General features: G+C 45.2%; 1 long non-coding RNA gene across 1 annotated transcript in view; it reads left to right on the top strand.

Annotated features, from left to right (window-relative positions):
- LOC119622786 (uncharacterized) overlaps nucleotides 1-19,952 on the top strand; it is a 37,433-nt gene that overhangs the window by 4,654 nt on the left and 12,827 nt on the right. The window contains exon 3 of the long non-coding RNA XR_012088769.1: nucleotides 1,247-1,379. This is a non-coding gene — a long non-coding RNA (uncharacterized lncRNA). The remainder of the gene's footprint in view (nucleotides 1-1,246; nucleotides 1,380-19,952) is intronic.

Genomic DNA, 19,952 nt, shown 5'->3' with positions numbered 1-19,952 from the left:
GATGATTACTAAGTTAGAAAAATGTTATCCTGTCTGTTGGTTGCTGTAAACCTTCTTTTGAGATGTGTGTTTTCATGCCTCTTGCACTTTCTTCATTGAGTTTTTGTTTTGCTGATTTATTTGCTTAACATGTTTGAGGTAGATCCTGGATATTAGACTTCATCAGATGCATACGTGGGAACATTTTCTCCCATTATGTAAGTAAGCTGTCTATTTACTCTGTTGTTAATCTCTTCTGCTGTGCAGCCACTCTTGTATGTTAGGCCTCACTTGTCAATAATTGTTTTAGTTACACTTGCTTTTGGGGACTTAGGCATATTCATGCTCTGCCAAATCCTCTGTCAAGAAGGGTACTTCCTGGGTTCCCTTGCAGGCTTTTCATAGTTTGAGGTCTGGCATTTACATATTTCATTTACTTGAGTTAATTTCTGTACACAGTGAGACACAGGGCCCCACTGTTTTTCTTCTGCAACTGGCTAGCCATTTATCCCAGCACCATCTATTGAGAGGAGGAAGTACATTCTCCAAAGCTTATTTTTGTGGATTTTGTTGAAGATCAGATGGTGTTAGGCGTGTTAGGGTTTACGTCTGGATCCTCTAATCTGTTCCACTGCTCTGTGTGGAAGGGGGTCCCTAGCTTTTCAATGAAATTTAAAATTGGGAAGTGTGACACAACCAATGTCGTTTGGATTTCTCAGAATTGCTTTGGAAATTCAGGCTGTTTTGTGGTCCACATGAATTTTAGCATTGTGTGTTTACATATTTTTTTAAAAGGGTGGCCATATAGTAAAGGTGTACAATGTGGGGAGTTAGATCGTGGCATTTTGGTTAATACAGACACAGAGGAATGATAAAATCAGGATATTTAGAGTATTATCACAAACAGTTGTTAATTTCTTTGTGGTGAAACATTTGAAATCTTGCATTTACAAGAGTTTCTGTTATCACAAACAGTTGTTAATTTCTTTGTGGTGAAAACGTTTGGAATCTTCTTTTTCAGATTTTGTGAAAAAGGTATGATGTTGTGTTAATCTCTAGTCACTGTGCTGTGGAACAGAGATGAACAATTTATTCCTCTCATCTAAGTGTAACTTTTTACTTATTTCTGATCCCTTCCCATGCCCCCTCTTCCCTCCAACCTCTGGTAACCACTATTGTGCCCTCTAGATCTATGCAATAAAGCCTTTTATTTTGGATTCTACATGAGTGAGATGTGGCAATGTTTTTCTTTCTCTGCCTGGTTTAGGTCATTTGCCATGATGTCCTGCAGGTTCAAGAGTATGGCTCCAAATGATGAAATTTCATTCTGCTTTACTGGCTGAAGACTATTTGTGTGTATCCACCACAGTTACTTGATCCCTTCACCTGTGGATGGGCAAGTAAGTTTATTCTTTATCTTGGCAATTGTGAATAGTGATGCAGTCCACATACGATGGCAGATATCTCTTACATGACTGATTTCTTTTGCACTGAAAGTATCCTTAGTAGTAGAATTGTTAGATGAAGTGGTAGTTGTAGGTTAATTTTTGTGTTTTTGCTAGTAAGTGGTGTTAGTTGCTTAGGCATTTTGAAGGCAACCTTTTATCAGATGTATGTTTGCTGAATCCTTTCTTGTAAACCTCAGGATGATTTTTTATTTTCTTCATGGATTTTTTTTAATATGCTTGGGCACAAACTCTAGAGTGTGATGCAGTCCCACATGTGTCTGTTTTCTTGGTTTCCTGTGATGTAGGTGACGGATGAAGAAAATCAAAATTATGACTAAACTAATCCATCACCCATGAGTTTCCCCCTGTATTTTTTGTTTGGTTTTGGCACACTGTGAACACAGATCCACGTTGACCTAAATATACCCACATTGTTTGTCTTTCCATTGGAGGAACTTAATGCTTTCAAGTTTTGTGTATGAGTCTCTAATTCATTTTGAGTTGATTGTTGCGCCTGTTACACAATAGGGTCCCTATTTTGTTTTGCGTAGGGGTATCCAATTTTCAAAGCAATTAATTAAACAGATTCTCCCTTCTTCGTTCTGTCTTTTGGTGTTCTTTTACAAAATGTTTACTCTACCTAGGAATTTGGGTTTGTGATTTGAGCTCCCTCGTTCTGTCTGTTGGTTTGGGTTTCTTGGTTAATGCCAGTCATCTATTGTTTAGATAACTAGCTTTTTTAATATAATTTCAAATAGATGGCAGTGATTTATCCCATGTACTTTGTATTTTCAGGATTGCTTTAGAAATTCAGAGTGTTTCATGGTTCCATGTGAATTTTAGCATCGTTGACTTTTTTTTTAAAGAAATTGCCCTAGAGTATACGTGTATAACTAGAGGATGCAGGGGCCATTTTGATATAGGTACACCTAGCATATTGATCAAATCATAATATTTAGCATCTATGAAGTCCTCTAGGTATTATTTGTCTGTGGAGAGGATATTCAGAATCCTTTCCAGCTATTTGGAAAATTTGCTACAATATTAACCCTAGTCACTCTGCTACAGAAGAGAAGGGCAGGGTTGATCTCAGTTTTCTAAGTGTAACCTCATACCCATTACCAATTCCTGCCTACGCACCCTTTTCTCCCCAGCCTCTGGTAACCACTGTTGAACTTTGTACTTCTATGCGGTCAAGTGTTTTAGATTCCACATGCATGAGATTATGCAGTATATGCCTTTCTCTGTCTGGCCCATTTTATTTAAGATAACGTCCCCCAGGTTTTTGCACGTGGCTGCATTTCTATGGTTGAAGAATATTCTGTTCTGGATGTATACTGCAGTTTCCTCATCCCTTCATCAATGGATGAACAGGTAGGGGTATTTCCTATCTTGGCTGTTGTGAGTACTACAGTACACAGGGCAAGGCAGGTATCTCTTCCACATAGGAGTTTCATTGGCTGTGCATGTACAGCCCATGGTGGGATGGCTAGATGAAATGGTGTTTTTACCTTGTTTGAGGAACTTCCAGCTGTTTTTCCTAGTGTGTGTACAAGTTGACATTCACACCAATAGTGTATGAGAAGAGTTTCCCCTTCTGCAAGTGTATACCAGTTGTTTCCTTTTCAAACTTTTATTTTTGTTTTAGGTAACATTCATTCTATGTGGATGGGAGTGGTATGTCAGTGTGGTTTTCCTTGACATTCTTGTGAGGATTAGAGCTTTTGAGAAACTTTTCTTTTATCTGAGTCAGTTTCACATCTACTTTTCAGACATGTCTTTTCAGGTCCTTTGCCCAGATTTATCTTCGACATTTGTTTTTGTTTCTGTATTTGTTTTTCCCCCACATGGTGGTGTTAGTTTCCTGCACATATTTTATAACAACCCCTTTCAAAGACAGGATTTTCCATAGGTTTCTTCCAGTCTCTGAGGTGCCTTCTATTCTGGTTTATTGTTTTCTTTTCCCTCCATAAGATCCAATGTTTTTTGTAGTCCCACATATGTATATATTAGTGGTGACTTTTGTGTGTAATTAAAAACAGTGGAAAAGATTGCCAAGCTATTGCATTGTCTATGGGTTTTTTCTTCTAATTTTTTTTTCTTTCTATTTTTATATTTTACATTTTGCAACTTGTGTGCATTGATTAGTCTTCTAAAATACACATTCACCCTATGTTTCCTAAGGGAAGTAAGTGGTTTCAAGAATGAGTTTAGGTCTTCAATGTAATTTACATTGATTTTTGTCCCATTTCTCTGTATTTCATGTGGCTATCCAGTTTGCTCAAAATCGTTTATTGAACAGACTTTCCTTTTCCCATTGTGTCTTTTTGTGTCCTTTTGAAAAATATGTTCACTGTATGTACATTTGGATGGCATACAGAACTCCCTCATTCTGTTCATTGGGTTTCCTTTCTATTTTTATGCCAGTAGCAGATTGTTTGGATAAATATAGGTTTTAGTTGTTTTGTCTTTTTACTCACTTAGTATTTTTTTTTTTTTTTTTTGAGACAGAGTCTCGCTCTGTCGCCCAGGCTGGAGTGCAGTGGCATGATCTCGGCTCACTGTAAGCTCCGCCTCCCGGGCTCGCGCCATTCTCCTGCCTCAGCCTCCTGAGTAGCTGGGACTACAGGCGCCTGCCACCGCGCCTGGCTAATTTTTTGTATTTTTAGTAGAGACGGGGTTTCAACGTGGTCTCGATCTCCTGACCTTGTGATCCGCCTGCCTCGGCCTCCCAAAGTGCTGGGATTACAGGTGTGAGCCACCGCGCCCGGCAGTATCTTTAGTTTCTTATGTATGTTAGGTAACAGTTCCTCTCAGGTACTTGACTTTCCATGATTTTATCCTAATCTGTGAGATGCCTTTTCTTTGGGTTCATTGTTTTCTCCTTGTTTCAAAATTTTAAAGTTGTCCTTTGTCTAACATATTTATATTTGCTTTTGTTAGCAGTTATTTCTGTGTCCCATTGGGAAATAAAAAAATATGGAGATGGTAAAACCATTGCATTGTTTATGGGTATATTCTCCCTAATTTTTTATTTTTGCAGCTGGTGTGCACAGATTCAAGTTTCCCCAAAATAGACACTCACTCTATGTTGTTTTTTTTTTTTTCCTTGGGAGCTTTTTTAGTTTCAGGATTAGACTTAGGTGTTCAGTCTATTTTGTGTTGATATTTGTGTTTTGTGTAACATAAGGGTCTTACTTCAGTCCTTTGTACTTGAATATCCAGGTTTCTCAACTTGGGTGCCTTTGGTGTGTTTCTGAAAAATGTGTTGATGTAATTTGGTCTGATTATCTGGCTCCCTCATTTGGTCCATTTGGTTATCTTTCTGTGTTTATGCCACTAATGGATGGAGAGGGTCAGTGTATAAGTTTTGTTTTGTTTTCTTGTAGGTGTGTTTTTCCTTTTTCTTTTTCTTTTTCTTTTTTTTTTAGCTTTCCACCTTGATTTTCTGAAAGAATACCTACTTTTATTGTAATTAACAATATTATGAACCCAGTACCAGTTGGGTGGTTCATCAGTTTAAAATCTCTATCTCAACAGGGGTAAATGTGAATGAAATAATAGAAATAACAGAGATATCTATCAAAAGAGAGCTCTTATACGCAAATAAGTTCCAGTATACAAGAATTCAGTAGGCTGGGCACAGTGGCTCATGCCTGTAGTCCCAGTACTTCGGGAGGCCAAGGCAGGCAGATCACTTGAGGTCAGGAGTTCGAGACCAGCCTGGTCAACATGGTGAAATCCTGTATCTACTAAAAATACAAAAATTGGCCAGGTGTGGTGGCTTGCACCTGTAATCCCAGCTACTTGGGAGACTGAGGCAGGAGAATAGCTTCAACTTGGGATGCAGAGGTTGCAGTGAGCTGAGATCATGCCATTGCACTCCAACCTGGGGTAGAGAGCGAGACTCCATCCCCCCACCAAAAAAAGTTCAGTAAACAAGTGTCACTTAAACTGTGTAAGAGTTATAAAGCAGGTATAAGAGTTATACCCCCAAAATTTTGGAAGAGTATGTGAGGGGATATAAGATCATTAACTGGATTGAGGCACACAGACTACTACAAACAGGACATAAGGATATAAAAGTGAAAGTTATAAATGTTAGAAGCCATTGTATCAGCATATTAGTATATTATAGCATGACCAGACATCCGTTATGGCAGGAGTGCAAGTCAGATTCAGCATTAGGAAATCCACTAATATTATTAGCCACATTCATAGAGTTCATGAGAATGCCATGTGTTCATGATCATAGATGTAAAAAGACACTGTCAGGATTCTGCAGCATAGTATATTTTAAAAATTTAACCAAATCAGAATTGCTGTAAAAATGTATAAAATATGAAATGGATTTGTATAAATAAAAAATAATGAAACCACAATTTTAGAAAAGTATTTTTAACAGTATGAAGAGATCAATGATTCTTTAATCAACTGATAAATTGAGCTTTACTCCAATATAGCCACTATCTGATTATCCTCTGGAGATAAGAAAATGTATTGCAAGGAAGAATAAACAAAAACATCCATGAAAGTCTGAATATAAAAAATAACTTTTCATTTCATGTATTGTAAATACTTGGAAATTGAAAGTGTGATGATTCATAACAAGACTGAGAGAACAATGAAATACAGAGTTCAAAAAATAGAATGAAACATACATGGAAATGTGCTGTACAATAAAAGCAGCAGTGGTAATAGAGGAGATGTAGGCTCTGAGTGTCTCACTGGAGACTGAAGCCCACAGATATGTAGCAAAGCCTTTGTCTCCCTGACGTTTTTCCTTCCTGCTGGTCATGTGCTTTCACACACCAAGAGAGGACATTTAACATTTGAGCCAGAGCGTCATTTGCTGTTGTCTGATGGGTGAGATTTCTGCTGGCATAGTCCATGTTGTAATATGTTCTTGGGGCCCACAGGATTATTCTTGGTCATCTAAGATACTACTGACGTCACCTTAAGATGTTATTACCTTCACCTGACGCCTGTTTATTCTTTGAAATAACCAGACACACACTTTGTTTCAGTAACTCTTTCAGTTGGTAATCTTCCTGGTGCAATACTATGTGAGGTCACTTCCCCTCATATGACTCACAGGTGTTAAGAGTCTGTGAACAAGCAGTTCACAGGAGTGACCAACCAAGTGTGGACATGGAGTGGGTCATTTCAAGGTGAGGTGGTCAACCTGTACCCTAAACTGGCACAGACAGGAGAAGCCACAATCCTTTAGAGAGAAAAAATTACAAAGTACAAATATCCTTTGTTAAGAGAACACAGAGCGTCTTCAGAGGATGTAATAGTATTAAAATGTGTTCTCATTGTTCAGCTCCCACTTATGGGTGAGAACATGAAATGTTTGGTTTTCTGTTCCTCCGTTACTTGGCTGAGGACGATGGCTTCCAGCTTCATCCATGTCCGTGCAGAGGACTTGATCTTATACCTTTTTATGGCTGCATAGTATTCTATGGAATATATGTAGAATATTTTCTTTTTGCAGTCTATCATTGATAAGCATATGTATTGGTTTCATGTCTTTCCTATTGGTAATAGTGCTGCAATAAACACGTGGAAGAGATGGTGCTCAGAGCAAGATGGACTTCTGAGCAAGATGAGCTCCAAGCATGATGGAGCTCAGAGCAGATGGAGCTCCAGGCAAGATGGAACTCTCAGCAATATGAAGCTCAGAGCAGATGTTGCTCAGTGTAAGATGGAGCTCCAAGCATATGGTCTCAGAGGAAAATGGAGCTCAGAGCAGATGGTGCTCAGAGCAAGATGGAGCTCAATCAAAGATGGAGCTCAGAGTGATTGGAGCCCTGAGCAAGGTGGAGCTTGGAGCAGATGGAGCTCAGAGCATGATGGAGCATGAAGTGATTGGAGCTCAGAGCAGATAGAGCTCAGACCAAAAGGAGCTCCAAGCAAGATGGAGCTTGGAGCTGATGTTCCTCTGTGTAAGATGGAGCTCAGAGCAAGATGGTGCTCAGAGCAGATGGAATTCTGAGCCATAAAGAGCTCTAAGCAAGATGGAGCTTGATGCAGATGTTCCCCAGTATTAGATAGAGCTCAGAGCGGATGGTGCTTACAGCAGGTTGGAGCTCAGAGTGATTAGAGCTCCGAGCAAGATGGAACTTGGAACAGACAGAGCTTTGAGAAACTTGGAGCCGATATTGCCCAGAGTAACATGAGTTCCAAGTAGATAGTGCTCAGAGCAAGATGGAGCTCAGAGTGATTGGAATTCCAAGCAAGCTAAAGCTTGGGGCAGATGGAGCTCTGAGCAGCCTGGGGCTCAGAGAAAACATTGCTCACAGTAAGATGGAACTCTGAGTAGATGGGCTCAGAGCAAAATGGAGCTCGAAGTGATTGGCGCTCTTAGCGAGATGGAGCTCAAGCAGATGGTGCTCAGAGCAAGATGGAGCTCAGAGGACTGGAGCTCCAAGAAAGGAGAAGGTTCAGGCAGATAGTGCTCAGAGCAAGACAGAGCTTGGAGTAATTGGAGCTCTGGGCAAGATGGAGCTCAGAGCAAATGGAACTCTGAGCAGATGGGGCTTAGAGCTGATGTTGCTCAGTTTTAGATGGAGCTCAGAGCAGATGGTGCTCAGAGCAAGATGGAGCTCAGAATGACTAGAGGTCCAAGCAAGACAGAGCTCAGAGAAGATTGAGCTCAGAGTAGATAGAGCTCTGAAAAAAAGGAGCTCCAGGCAAGATGGAACGCTCAGCAATATGAAGCTCAGAGCAGATGTTGCTCAGTGTAAGATGGAGCTCCAAGCATATGGTCTCAGAGGCAAATGGAGCTCAGAGCAGATGGTGCTCAGAGCAAGATGGAGCTCAATCAAAGATGGAGCTCAGAGTGATTGGAGCCCTGAGCAAGGTGGAGCTTGGAGCAGATGGAGCTCAGAGCATGATGGAGCATGAAGTGATTGGAGCTCAGAGCAGATAGAGCTCAGACCAAAAGGAGCTCCAAGCAAGATGGAGCTTGGAGCTGATGTTCCTCTGTGTAAGATGGAGCTCAGAGCAAGATGGTGCTCAGAGCAGATGGAATTCTGAGCAATAAAGAGCTCTAAGCAAGATGGAGCTTGATGCAGATGTTGCCCAGTTTTAGATAGAGCTCAGAGCAGATGGTGCTTACAGCAGGTTGGAGCTCAGAGTGATTAGAGTTCCGAGCAAGATGGAACTTGGAACAGACAGAGGTTTGAGAAACTTGGAGCCGATATTGCCCAGAGTAACATGAGTTCCAAGTAGATAGTGCTCAGAGCCAGATGGAGCTCAGAGTGATTGGAATTCCAAGCAAGCTAAAGCTTGGGGCAGATGGAGCTCTGAGCAGCATGGGGCTCAGAGAAAACATTGCTCACAGTAAGATGGAACTCTGAGTAGATGGGCCCAGAGCAAAATGGAGCTCGAAGTGATTGGCGCTCTTAGCGAGATGGAGCTCAAGCAGATGGTGCTCAGAGCCAGATGGAGCTCAGAGGACTGGAGCTCCAAGAAAGAAGAAGGTTCAAGCAGATAGTGCTCAGAGCAAGACAGAGCTTGGAGTAATTGGAGCTCTGGGCAAGATGGAGCTCAGAGCAAATGGAACTCTGAGCAGATGGGGCTTAGAGCTGATGTTGCTCAGTTTTAGATGGAGCTCAGAGCAGATGGTGCTCAGAGCAAGATGGAGCTCAGAATGATTAGAGGTCCAAGCAAGACAGAGCTCAGAGAAGATTGAGCTCAGAGTAGATAGAGCTCTGAGAAAAAGGAGCTCCAAACAAGATGGAACGTGGAGCAGATGTTGCTCAGTGTAAGATGGAGCTCCAAGCATATGGTCTCAGAGGCAAATGGAGCTCAGAGCAGATGGTGCTCAGAGCAAGATGGAGCTCAATCAAAGATGGAGCTCAGAGTGATTGGAGCCCTGAGCAAGGTGGAGCTTGGAGCAGATGGAGCTCAGAGCATGATGGAGCATGAAGTGATTGGAGCTCAGAGCAGATAGAGCTCAGACTAAAAGGAGCTCCAAGCAAGATGGAGCTTGGAGCTGATGTTCCTCTGTGTAAGATGGAGCTCAGAGCAAGATGGTGCTCACAGCAGATGGAATTCTGAGCAACAAAGAGCTCTAAGCAAGATGGAGCTTGATGCAGATGTTGCCCAGTTTTAGATAGAGCTCAGAGCAGATGGTGCTTACAGCAGGTTGGAGCTCAGAGTGATTAGAGCTCCGAGCAAGATGGAACTTGGAACAGACAGAGCTTTGAGAAACTTGGAGCCGATATTGCCCAGAGTAACATGAGTTCCAAGTAGATAGTGCTCAGAGCAAGATGGAGCTCAGAGTGATTGGAATTCCAAGCAAGCTAAAGCTTGGGGCAGATGGAGCTCTGAGCAGCATGGGGCTCAGAGAAAACATTGCTCACAGTAAGATGGAACTCTGAGTAGATGGGCTCAGAGCAAAATGGAGCTCGAAGTGATTGGCGCTCTTAGCGAGATGGAGCTCAAGCAGATGGTGCTCAGAGCCAGATGGAGCTCAGAGGACTGGAGCTCCAAGAAAGAAGAAGGTTCAAGCAGATAGTGCTCAGAGCAAGACAGAGCTTGGAGTAATTGGAGCTCTGGGCAAGATGGAGCTCAGAGCAAATGGAACTCTGAGCAGATGGGGCTTAGAGCTGATGTTGCTCAGTTTTAGATGGAGCTCAGAGCAGATGGTGCTCAGAGCAAGATGGAGCTCAGAATGATTAGAGGTCCAAGCAAGACAGAGCTCAGAGAAGATTGAGCTCAGAGTAGATAGAGCTCTGAAAAAAAGGAGCTCCAAACAAGATGGAACGTGGAGCAGATGTTGCTCAGTGTAAGATGGAGCTCCAAGCATATGGTCTCAGAGGAAAATGGAACTCAGAGCAGATGGTGCTCAGAGCAAGATGGAGCTCAATCAAAGATGGAGCTCAGAGTGATTGGAGCCCTGAGCAAGGTGGAGCTTGGAGCAGATGGAGCTCAGAGCATGATGGAGCATGAAGTGATTGGAGCTCAGAGCAGATAGAGCTCAGACCAAAAGGAGCTCCAAGCAAGATGGAGCTTGGAGCTGATGTTCCTCTGTGTAAGATGGAGCTCAGAGCAAGATGGTGCTCAGAGCAGATGGAATTCTGAGCAATAAAGAGCTCTAAACAAGATGGAGCTTGATGCAGATGTTGCCCAGTTTTAGATAGAGCTCAGAGCAGATGGTGCTTACAGCAGGTTGGAGCTCAGAGTGATTAGATCTCCGAGCAAGATGCAACTTGGAACAGACAGAGGTTTGAGAAACTTGGAGCCGATATTGCCCAGAGTAACATGAGTTCCAAGTAGATAGTGCTCAGAGCAAGATGGAGCTCAGAGTGATTGGAATTCCAAGCAAGCTAAAGCTTGGGGCAGATGGAGCTCTGAGCAGCATGGGGCTCAGAGAAAACATTGCTCACAGTAAGATGGAACTCTGAGTAGATGGGCTCAGAGCAAAATGGAGCTCGAAGTGATTGGCGCTCTTAGCGAGATGGAGCTCAAGCAGATGGTGCTCAGAGCAAGATGGAGCTCAGAGGACTGGAGCTCCAAGAAAGGAGAAGGTTCAGGCAGATAGTGCTCAGAGCAAGACAGAGCTTGGAGTAATTGGAGCTCTGGGCAAGATGGAGCTCAGAGCAAATGGAACTCTGAGCAGATGGGGCTTAGAGCTGATGTTGCTCAGTTTTAGATGGAGCTCAGAGCAGATGGTGCTCAGAGCAAGATGGAGCTCAGAATGACTAGAGGTCCAAGCAAGACAGAGCTCAGAGAAGATTGAGCTCAGAGTAGATAGAGCTCTGAAAAAAAGGAGCTCCAGGCAAGATGGAACGCTCAGCAATATGAAGCTCAGAGCAGATGTTGCTCAGTGTAAGATGGAGCTCCAAGCATATGGTCTCAGAGGCAAATGGAGCTCAGAGCAGATGGTGCTCAGAGCAAGATGGAGCTCAATCAAAGATGGAGCTCAGAGTGATTGGAGCCCTGAGCAAGGTGGAGCTTGGAGCAGATGGAGCTCAGAGCATGATGGAGCATGAAGTGATTGGAGCTCAGAGCAGATAGAGCTCAGACCAAAAGGAGCTCCAAGCAAGATGGAGCTTGGAGCTGATGTTCCTCTGTGTAAGATGGAGCTCAGAGCAAGATGGTGCTCAGAGCAGATGGAATTCTGAGCCATAAAGAGCTCTAAACAAGATGGAGCTTGATGCAGATGTTGCCCAGTTTTAGATAGAGCTCAGAGCAGATGGTGCTTACAGCAGGTTGGAGCTCAGAGTGATTAGAGTTCCGAGCAAGATGGAACTTGGAACAGACAGAGCTTTGAGAAACGTGGAGCCGATATTGCCCAGAGTAACATGAGTTCCAAGTAGATAGTGCTCAGAGCAAGATGGAGCTCAGAGTGATTGGAATTCCAAGCAAGCTAAAGCTTGGGGCAGATGGAGCTCTGAGCAGCATGGGGCTCAGAGAAAACATTGCTCACAGTAAGATGGAACTCTGAGTAGATGGGCTCAGAGCAAAATGGAGCTCGAAGTGATTGGCGCTCTTAGCGAGATGGAGCTCAAGCAGATGGTGCTCAGAGCCAGATGGAGCTCAGAGGACTGGAGCTCCAAGAAAGAAGAAGGTTCAAGCAGATAGTGCTCAGAGCAAGACAGAGCTTGGAGTAATTGGAACTCTGGGCAAGATGGAGCTCAGAGCAAATGGAACTCTGAGCAGATGGGGCTTAGAGCTGATGTTGCTCAGTTTTAGATGGAGCTCAGAGCAGATGGTGCTCAGAGCAAGATGGAGCTCAGAATGATTAGAGGTCCAAGCAAGACAGAGCTCAGAGAAGATTGAGCTCAGAGTAGATAGAGCTCTGAAAAAAAGGAGCTCCAAACAAGATGGAACGTGGAGCAGATGTTGCTCAGTGTAAGATGGAGCTCCAAGCATATGGTCTCAGAGGCAAATGGAGCTCAGAGCAGATGGTGCTCAGAGCAAGATGGAGCTCAATCAAAGATGGAGCTCAGAGTGATTGGAGCCCTGAGCAAGGTGGAGCTTGGAGCAGATGGAGCTCAGAGCATGATGGAGCATGAAGTGATTGGAGCTCAGAGCAGATAGAACTCAGACCAAAAGGAGCTCCAAGCAAGATGGAGCTTGGAGCTGATGTTCCTCTGTGTAAGATGGAGCTCAGAGCAAGATGGTGCTCAGAGCAGATGGAATTCTGAGCAACAAAGAGCTCTAAGCAAGATGGAGCTTGATTCAGATGTTGCCCAGTTTTAGATAGAGCTCAGAGCAGATGGTGCTTACAGCAGGTTGGAGCTCAGAGTGATTAGAGCTCCGAGCAAGATGGAACTTGGAACAGACAGAGCTTTGAGAAACTTGGAGCCGATATTGCCCAGAGTAACATGAGTTCCAAGTAGATAGTGCTCAGAGCAAGGTGGAGCTCAGAGTGATTGGAATTCCAAGCAAGCTAAAGCTTGGGGCAGATGGAGCTCTGAGCAGCATGGGGCTCAGAGAAAACATTGCTCACAGTAAGATGGAACTCTGAGTAGATGGGCTCAGAGCAAAATGGAGCTCGAAGTGATTGGCGCTCTTAGCGAGATGGAGCTCAAGCAGATGGTGCTCAGAGCAAGATGGAGCTCAGAGGACTGGAGCTCCAAGAAAGGAGAAGGTTCAGGCAGATAGTGCTCAGAGCAAGACAGAGCTTGGAGTAATTGGAGCTCTGGGCAAGATGGAGCTCAGAGCAAATGGAACTCTGAGCAGATGGGGCTTAGAGCTGATGTTACTCAGTTTTAGGTGGAGCTCAGAGCAGATGGTGCTCAGAGCAAGATGGAGCTCAGAATGACTAGAGGTGAAGCAAGACAGAGCTCAGAGAAGATTGAGCTCAGAGTAGATAGAGCTCTGAAAAAAAGGAGCTCCAGGCAAGATGGAACGCTCAGCAATATGAAGCTCAGAGCAGATGTTGCTCAGTGTAAGATGGAGCTCCAAGCATATGGTCTCAGAGGCAAATGGAGCTCAGAGCAGATGGTGCTCAGAGCAAGATGGAGCTCAATCAAAGATGGAGCTCAGAGTGATTGGAGCCCTGAGCAAGGTGGAGCTTGGAGCAGATGGAGCTCAGAGCATGATGGAGCATGAAGTGATTGGAGCTCAGAGCAGATAGAGCTCAGACCAAAAGGAGCTCCAAGCAAGATGGAGCTTGGAGCTGATGTTCCTCTGTGTAAGATGGAGCTCAGAGCAAGATGGTGCTCAGAGCAGATGGAATTCTGAGCAATAAAGAGCTCTAAGCAAGATGGAGCTTGATGCAGATGTTGCCCAGTTTTAGATAGAGCTCAGAGCAGATGGTGCTTACAGCAGGTTGGAGCTCAGAGTGATTAGAGTTCCAAGCAAGATGGAACTTGGAACAGACAGAGCTTTGAGAAACGTGGAGCCGATATTGCCCAGAGTAACATGAGTTCCAAGTAGATAGTGCTCAGAGCAAGATGGAGCTCAGAGTGATTGGAATTCCAAGCAAGCTAAAGCTTGGGGCAGATGGAGCTCTGAGCAGCATGGGGCTCAGAGAAAACATTGCTCACAGTAAGATGGAACTCTGAGTAGATGGGCTCAGAGCAAAATGGAGCTCGAAGTGATTGGCGCTCTTAGCGAGATGGAGCTCAAGCAGATGGTGCTCAGAGCCAGATTGAGCTCAGAGGACTGGAGCTCCAAGAAAGAAGAAGGTTCAAGCAGATAGTGCTCAGAGCAAGACAGAGCTTGGAGTAATTGGAGCTCTGGGCAAGATGGAGCTCAGAGCAAATGGAACTCTGAGCAGATGGGGCTTAGAGCTGATGTTGCTCAGTTTTAGATGGAGCTCAGAGCAGATGGTGCTCAGACCAAGATGGAGCTCAGAATGATTAGAGGTCCAAGCAAGACAGAGCTCAGAGAAGATTGAGCTCAGAGTAGATAGAGCTCTGAAAAAAAGGAACTCCAAACAAGATGGAAAGTGGAGCAGATGTTGCTCAGTGTAAGATGGAGCTCCAAGCATATGGTCTCAGAGGCAAATGGAGCTCAGAGCAGATGGTGCTCAGAGCAAGATGGAGCTCAATCAAAGATGGAGCTCAGAGTGATTGGAGCCCTAAGCAAGGTGGAGCTTGGAGCAGATGGAGCTCAGAGCATGATGGAGCATGAAGTGATTGGAGCCCAGAGCAGATAGAGCTCAGACCAAAAGGAGCTCCAAGCAAGATGGAGCTTGGAGCTGATGTTCCTCTGTGTAAGATGGAGCTCAGAGCAAGATGGTGCTCAGAGCAGATGGAATTCTGAGCAATAAAGAGCTCTAAACAAGATGGAGCTTGATGCAGATGTTGCCCAGTTTTAGATAGAGCTCAGAGCAGATGGTGCTTACAGCAGGTTGGAGCTCAGAATGATTAGAGTTCCGAGCAAGATGGAACTTGGAACAGACAGATCTTTGAGAAACTTGGAGCCGATATTGCCCAGAGTAACATGAGTTCCAAGTAGATAGTGCTCAGAGCAAGATGGAGCTCAGAGTGATTGGAATTCCAAGCAAGCTAAAGCTTGGGGCAGATGGAGCTCTGAGCAGCATGGGGCTCAGAGAAAACATTGCTCACAGTAAGATGGAACTCTGAGTAGATGGGCTCAGAGCAAAATGGAGCTCGAAGTGATTGGCGCTCTTAGCGAGATGGAGCTCAAGCAGATGGTGCTCAGAGCCAGATGGAGCTCAGAGGACTGGAGCTCCAAGAAAGAAGAAGGTTCAAGCAGATAGTGCTCAGAGCAAGACAGAGCTTGGAGTAATTGGAGCTCTGGGCAAGATGGAGCTCAGAGCAAATGGAACTCTGAGCAGATGGGGCTTAGAGCTGATGTTGCTCAGTTTTAGATGGAGCTCAGAGCAGATGGTGCTCAGAGCAAGATGGAGCTCAGAATGATTAGAGGTCCAAGCAAGACAGAGCTCAGAGAAGATTGATCTCAGAGTAGATAGAGCTCTGAAAAAAAGGAACTCCAAACAAGATGGAAAGTGGAGCAGATGTTGCTCAGTGTAAGGTGGAGCTCCAAGCATATGGTCTCAGAGGCAAATGGAGCTCAGAGCAGATGGTGCTCAGAGCAAGATGGAGCTCAATCAAAGATGGAGCTCAGAGTGATTGGAGCCCTGAGCAAGGTGGAGCTTGGAGCAGATGGAGCTCAGAGCATGATGGAGCATGAAGTGATTGGAGCTCAGAGCAGATAGAGCTCAGACCAAAAGGAGCTCCAAGCAAGATGGAGCTTGGAGCTGATGTTCCTCTGTGTAAGATGGAGCTCAGAGCAAGATGGTGCTCAGAGCAGATGGAATTCTGAGCAATAAAGAGCTCTAAACAAGATGGAGCTTGATGCAGATGTTGCCCAGTTTTAGATAGAGCTCAGAGCAGATGGTGCTTACAGCAGGTTGGAGCTCAGAGTGATTAGATCTCCGAGCAAGATGGAACTTGGAACAGACAGAGCTTTGAGAAACGTGGAGCCGATATTGCCCAGAGTAACATGAGTTCCAAGTAGATAGTGCTCAGAGCAAGATGGAGCTCAGAGTGATTGGAATTCCAAGCAAGCTAAAACTTGGGGCAGATGGAGCTCTGAGCAGCATGGGGCTCAGAGAAAACATTGCTCACAGTAAGATGGAACTCTGAGTAGATGGGCTCAGAGCAAAATGGAGCTCGAAGTGATTGGCGCTCTTAGCGAGATGGAGCTCAAGCAGATGGTGCTCAGAGCAAGATGGAGCTCAGAGGACTGGAGCTCCAAGAAAGGAGAAGGTTCAGGCAGATAGTGCTCAGAGCAAGACAGAGCTTGGAGTAATTGGAGCTCTGGGCAAGATGGAGCTCAGAGCAAATGGAACTCTGAGCAGATGGGGCTTAGAGCTGATGTTGCTCAGTTTTAGATGGAGCTCAGAGCAGATGGTGCTCAGAGCAAGATGGAGCTCAGAATGACTAGAGGTCCAAGCAAGACAGAGCTCAGAGAAGATTGAGCTCAGAGTAGATAGAGCTCTGAAAAAAAGGAGCTCCAGGCAAGATGGAACGCTCAGCAATATGAAGCTCAGAGCAGATGTTGCTCAGTGTAAGATGGAGCTCCAAGCATATGGTCTCAGAGGAAAATGGAGCTCAGAGCAGATGGTGCTCAGAGCAAGATGGAGCTCAATCAAAGATGGAGCTCAGAGTGATTGGAGCCCTGAGCAAGGTGGAGCTTGGAGCAGATGGAGCTCAGAGCATGATGGAGCATGAAGTGATTGGAGCTCAGAGCAGATAGAGCTCAGACCAAAAGGAGCTCCAAGCAAGATGGAGCTTGGAGCTGATGTTCCTCTGTGTAAGATGGAGCTCAGAGCAAGATGGTGCTCAGAGCAGACGGAATTCTGAGCAATAAAGAGCTCTAAGCAAGATGGAGCTTGATGCAGATGTTGCCCAGTTTTAGATAGAGCTCAGAGCAGATGGTGCTTACAGCAGGTTGGAGCTCAGGGTGATTAGAGTTCCGAGCAAGATGGAACTTGGAACAGACAGAGCTTTGAGAAACTTGGAGCCGATATTGCCCAGAGTAACATGAGTTCCAAGTGGATAGTGCTCAGAGCAAGATGGAGCTCAGAGTGATTGGAATTCCAAGCAAGCTAAAGCTTGGGGCAGATGGAGCTCTGAGCAGCATGGGGCTCAGAGAAAACATTGCTCACAGTAAGATGGAACTCTGAGTAGATGGGCTCAGAGCAAAATGGAGCTCGAAGTGATTGGCGCTCTTAGCGAGATGGAGCTCAAGCAGATGGTGCTCAGAGCCAGATGGAGCTCAGAGGACTGGAGCTCCAAGAAAGAAGAAGGTTCAAGCAGATAGTGCTCAGAGCAAGACAGAGCTTGGAGTAATTGGAGCTCTGGGCAAGATGGAGCTCAGAGCAAATGGAACTCTGAGCAGATGGGGCTTAGAGCTGATGTTGCTCAGTTTTAGATGGAGCTCAGAGCAGATGGTGCTCAGAGCAAGATGGAGCTCAGAATGATTAGAGGTCCAAGCAAGACAGAGCTCAGAGAAGATTGAGCTCAGAGTAGATAGAGCTCTGAAACAAAGGAGCTCCAAACAAGATGGAAAGTGGAGCAGATGTTGCTCAGTGTAAGATGGAGCTCCAAGCATATGGTCTCAGAGGCAAATGGAGCTCAGAGCAGATGGTGCTCAGAGCAAGATGGAGCTCAATCAAAGATGGAGCTCAGAGTGATTGGAGCCCTGAGCAAGGTGGAGCTTGGAGCAGATGGAGCTCAGAGCATGATGGAGCATGAAGTGATTGGAGCTCAGAGCAGATAGAGCTCAGACCAAAAGGAGCTCCAAGCAAGATGGAGCTTGGAGCTGATGTTCCTCTGTGTAAGATGGAGCTCAGAGCAAGATGGTGCTCAGAGCAGATGGAATTCTGAGCAACAAAGAGCTCTAAGCAAGATGGAGCTTGATGCAGATGTTGCCCAGTTTTAGATAGAGCTCAGAGCAGATGGTGCTTACAGCAGGTTGGAGCTCAGAGTGATTAGAGCTCCGAGCAAGATGGAACTTGGAACAGACAGAGCTTTGAGAAACGTGGAGCCCATATTGCCCAGAGTAACATGAGTTCCAAGTAGATAGTGCTCAGAGCAAGATGGAGCTCAGAGTGATTGGAATTCCAAGCAAGCTAAAGCTTGGGGCAGATGGAGCTCTGAGCAGCATGGGGCTCAGAGAAAACATTGCTCACAGTAAGATGGAACTCTGAGTAGATGGGCCCAGAGCAAAATGGAGCTCGAAGTGATTGGCGCTCTTAGCGAGATGGAGCTCAAGCAGATGGTGCTCAGAGCAAGATGGAGCTCAGAGGACTGGAGCTCCAAGAAAGAAGAAGGTTCAAGCAGAGAGTGCTCAGAGCAAGACAGAGCTTGGAGTAATTGGAGCTCTGGGCAAGATGGAGCTCAGAGCAAATGGAACTCTGAGCAGATGGGGCTTAGAGCTGATGTTGCTCAGTTTTAGATGGAGCTCAGAGCAGACGGTGCTCAGAGCAAGATGGAGCTCAGAATGATTAGAGGTCCAAGCAAGACAGAGCTCAGAGAAGATTGAGCTCAGAGTAGATAGAGCTCTGAGAAAAAGGAGCTCCAGGCAAGATGGAACTCTCAGCAAAATGAAGCTCAGAGCAGATGTTGCTCAGTGTAAGATGGAGCTCCAAGCATATGGTCTCAGAGGCAAATGGAGCTCAGAGCAGATGGTGCTCAGAGCAAGATGGAGCTCAATCAAAGATGGAGCTCAGAGTGATTGGAGCCCTGAGCAAGGTGGAGCTTGGAGCAGATGGAGCTCAGAGCATGATGGAGCATGAAGTGATTGGAGCTCAGAGCAGATAGAGCTCAGACCAAAAGGAGCTCCAAGCAAGATGGAGCTTGGAGCTGATGTTCCACTTTGTAAGATGGAGCTCAGAGCAAGATGGTGCTCAGAGCAGATGGAATTCTGAGCAATAAAGAGCTCTAAGCAAGATGGAGCTTGATGCAGATGTTGCCCAGTTTTAGATAGAGCTCAGAGCAGATGGTGCTTACAGCAGGTTGGAGCTCAGAGTGATTAGAGTTCCAAGCAAGATGGAACTTGGAACAGACAGAGCTTTGAGAAACGTGGAGCCGATATTGCCCAGAGTAACATGAGTTCCAAGTAGATAGTGCTCAGAGCAAGATGGAGCTCAGAGTGATTGGAATTCCAAGCAAGCTAAAGCTTGGGGCAGATGGAGCTCTGAGCAGCATGGGGCTCAGAGAAAACATTGCTCACAGTAAGATGGAACTCTGAGTAGATGGGCTCAGAGCAAAATGGAGCTCGAAGTGATTGGCGCTCTTAGCGAGATGGAGCTCAAGCAGATGGTGCTCAGAGCAAGATGGAGCTCAGAGGACTGGAGCTCCAAGAAAGGAGAAGGTTCAGGCAGATAGTGCTCAGAGCAAGACAGAGCTTGGAGTAATTGGAGCTCTGGGCAAGATGGAGCTCAGAGCAAATGGAACTCTGAGCAGATGGGGCTTAGAGCTGATGTTGCTCAGTTTTAGGTGGAGCTCAGAGCAGATGGTGCTCAGAGCAAGATGGAGCTCAGAATGACTAGAGGTCCAAGCAAGATAGAGCTCAGAGAAGATTGAGCTCAGAGTAGATAGAGCTCTGAAAAAAAGGAGCTCCAAAGAAGATGGAACGTGGAGCAGATGTTGCTCGGTGTAATATTGAGCTTAGAGAAACATGGAGCTCAGAATGATTGGAACTTAAAAACATTGCTCTGAAGGATTAAATCTCTGAGCAGATGGTGCTCGGAGCAAGATCAAGCTCGGAGTGATTGGAGCTCGAGCAGAATGGGGCTTGGAGCAGATGCAGCTCCAAGCAAGATGTACCTCAGAAAACAGGTTGCTCAGAGCAGATGGTGCTCAGAGCAAAATGAAGCTGGAAGTGATTGGAGCTCTCAGCAAGATGGAGCTCAGAGCAGATGGATCTCTGAGCGAGATGGACCTCGGAGCAAACAATATCGTGAGTAAGTAGTTGCTCTAAGCCAAATGGAGCTTGGAGGAAATGTTGCTCGGTTTCAGATGGTGCTTAGAGCAATATGGAGCTCAGAGAACATGCCCCTCTCAGTAAGATAGACTTTCGAGC

The sequence above is a fragment of the Chlorocebus sabaeus genome, chromosome 16 (genome assembly GCF_047675955.1).
Source record: "Chlorocebus sabaeus isolate Y175 chromosome 16, mChlSab1.0.hap1, whole genome shotgun sequence".
In the NCBI taxonomy this organism is placed as follows: domain Eukaryota; kingdom Metazoa; phylum Chordata; class Mammalia; order Primates; family Cercopithecidae; genus Chlorocebus; species Chlorocebus sabaeus.
This window is presented reverse-complemented; position numbering and strand designations above follow the sequence as displayed.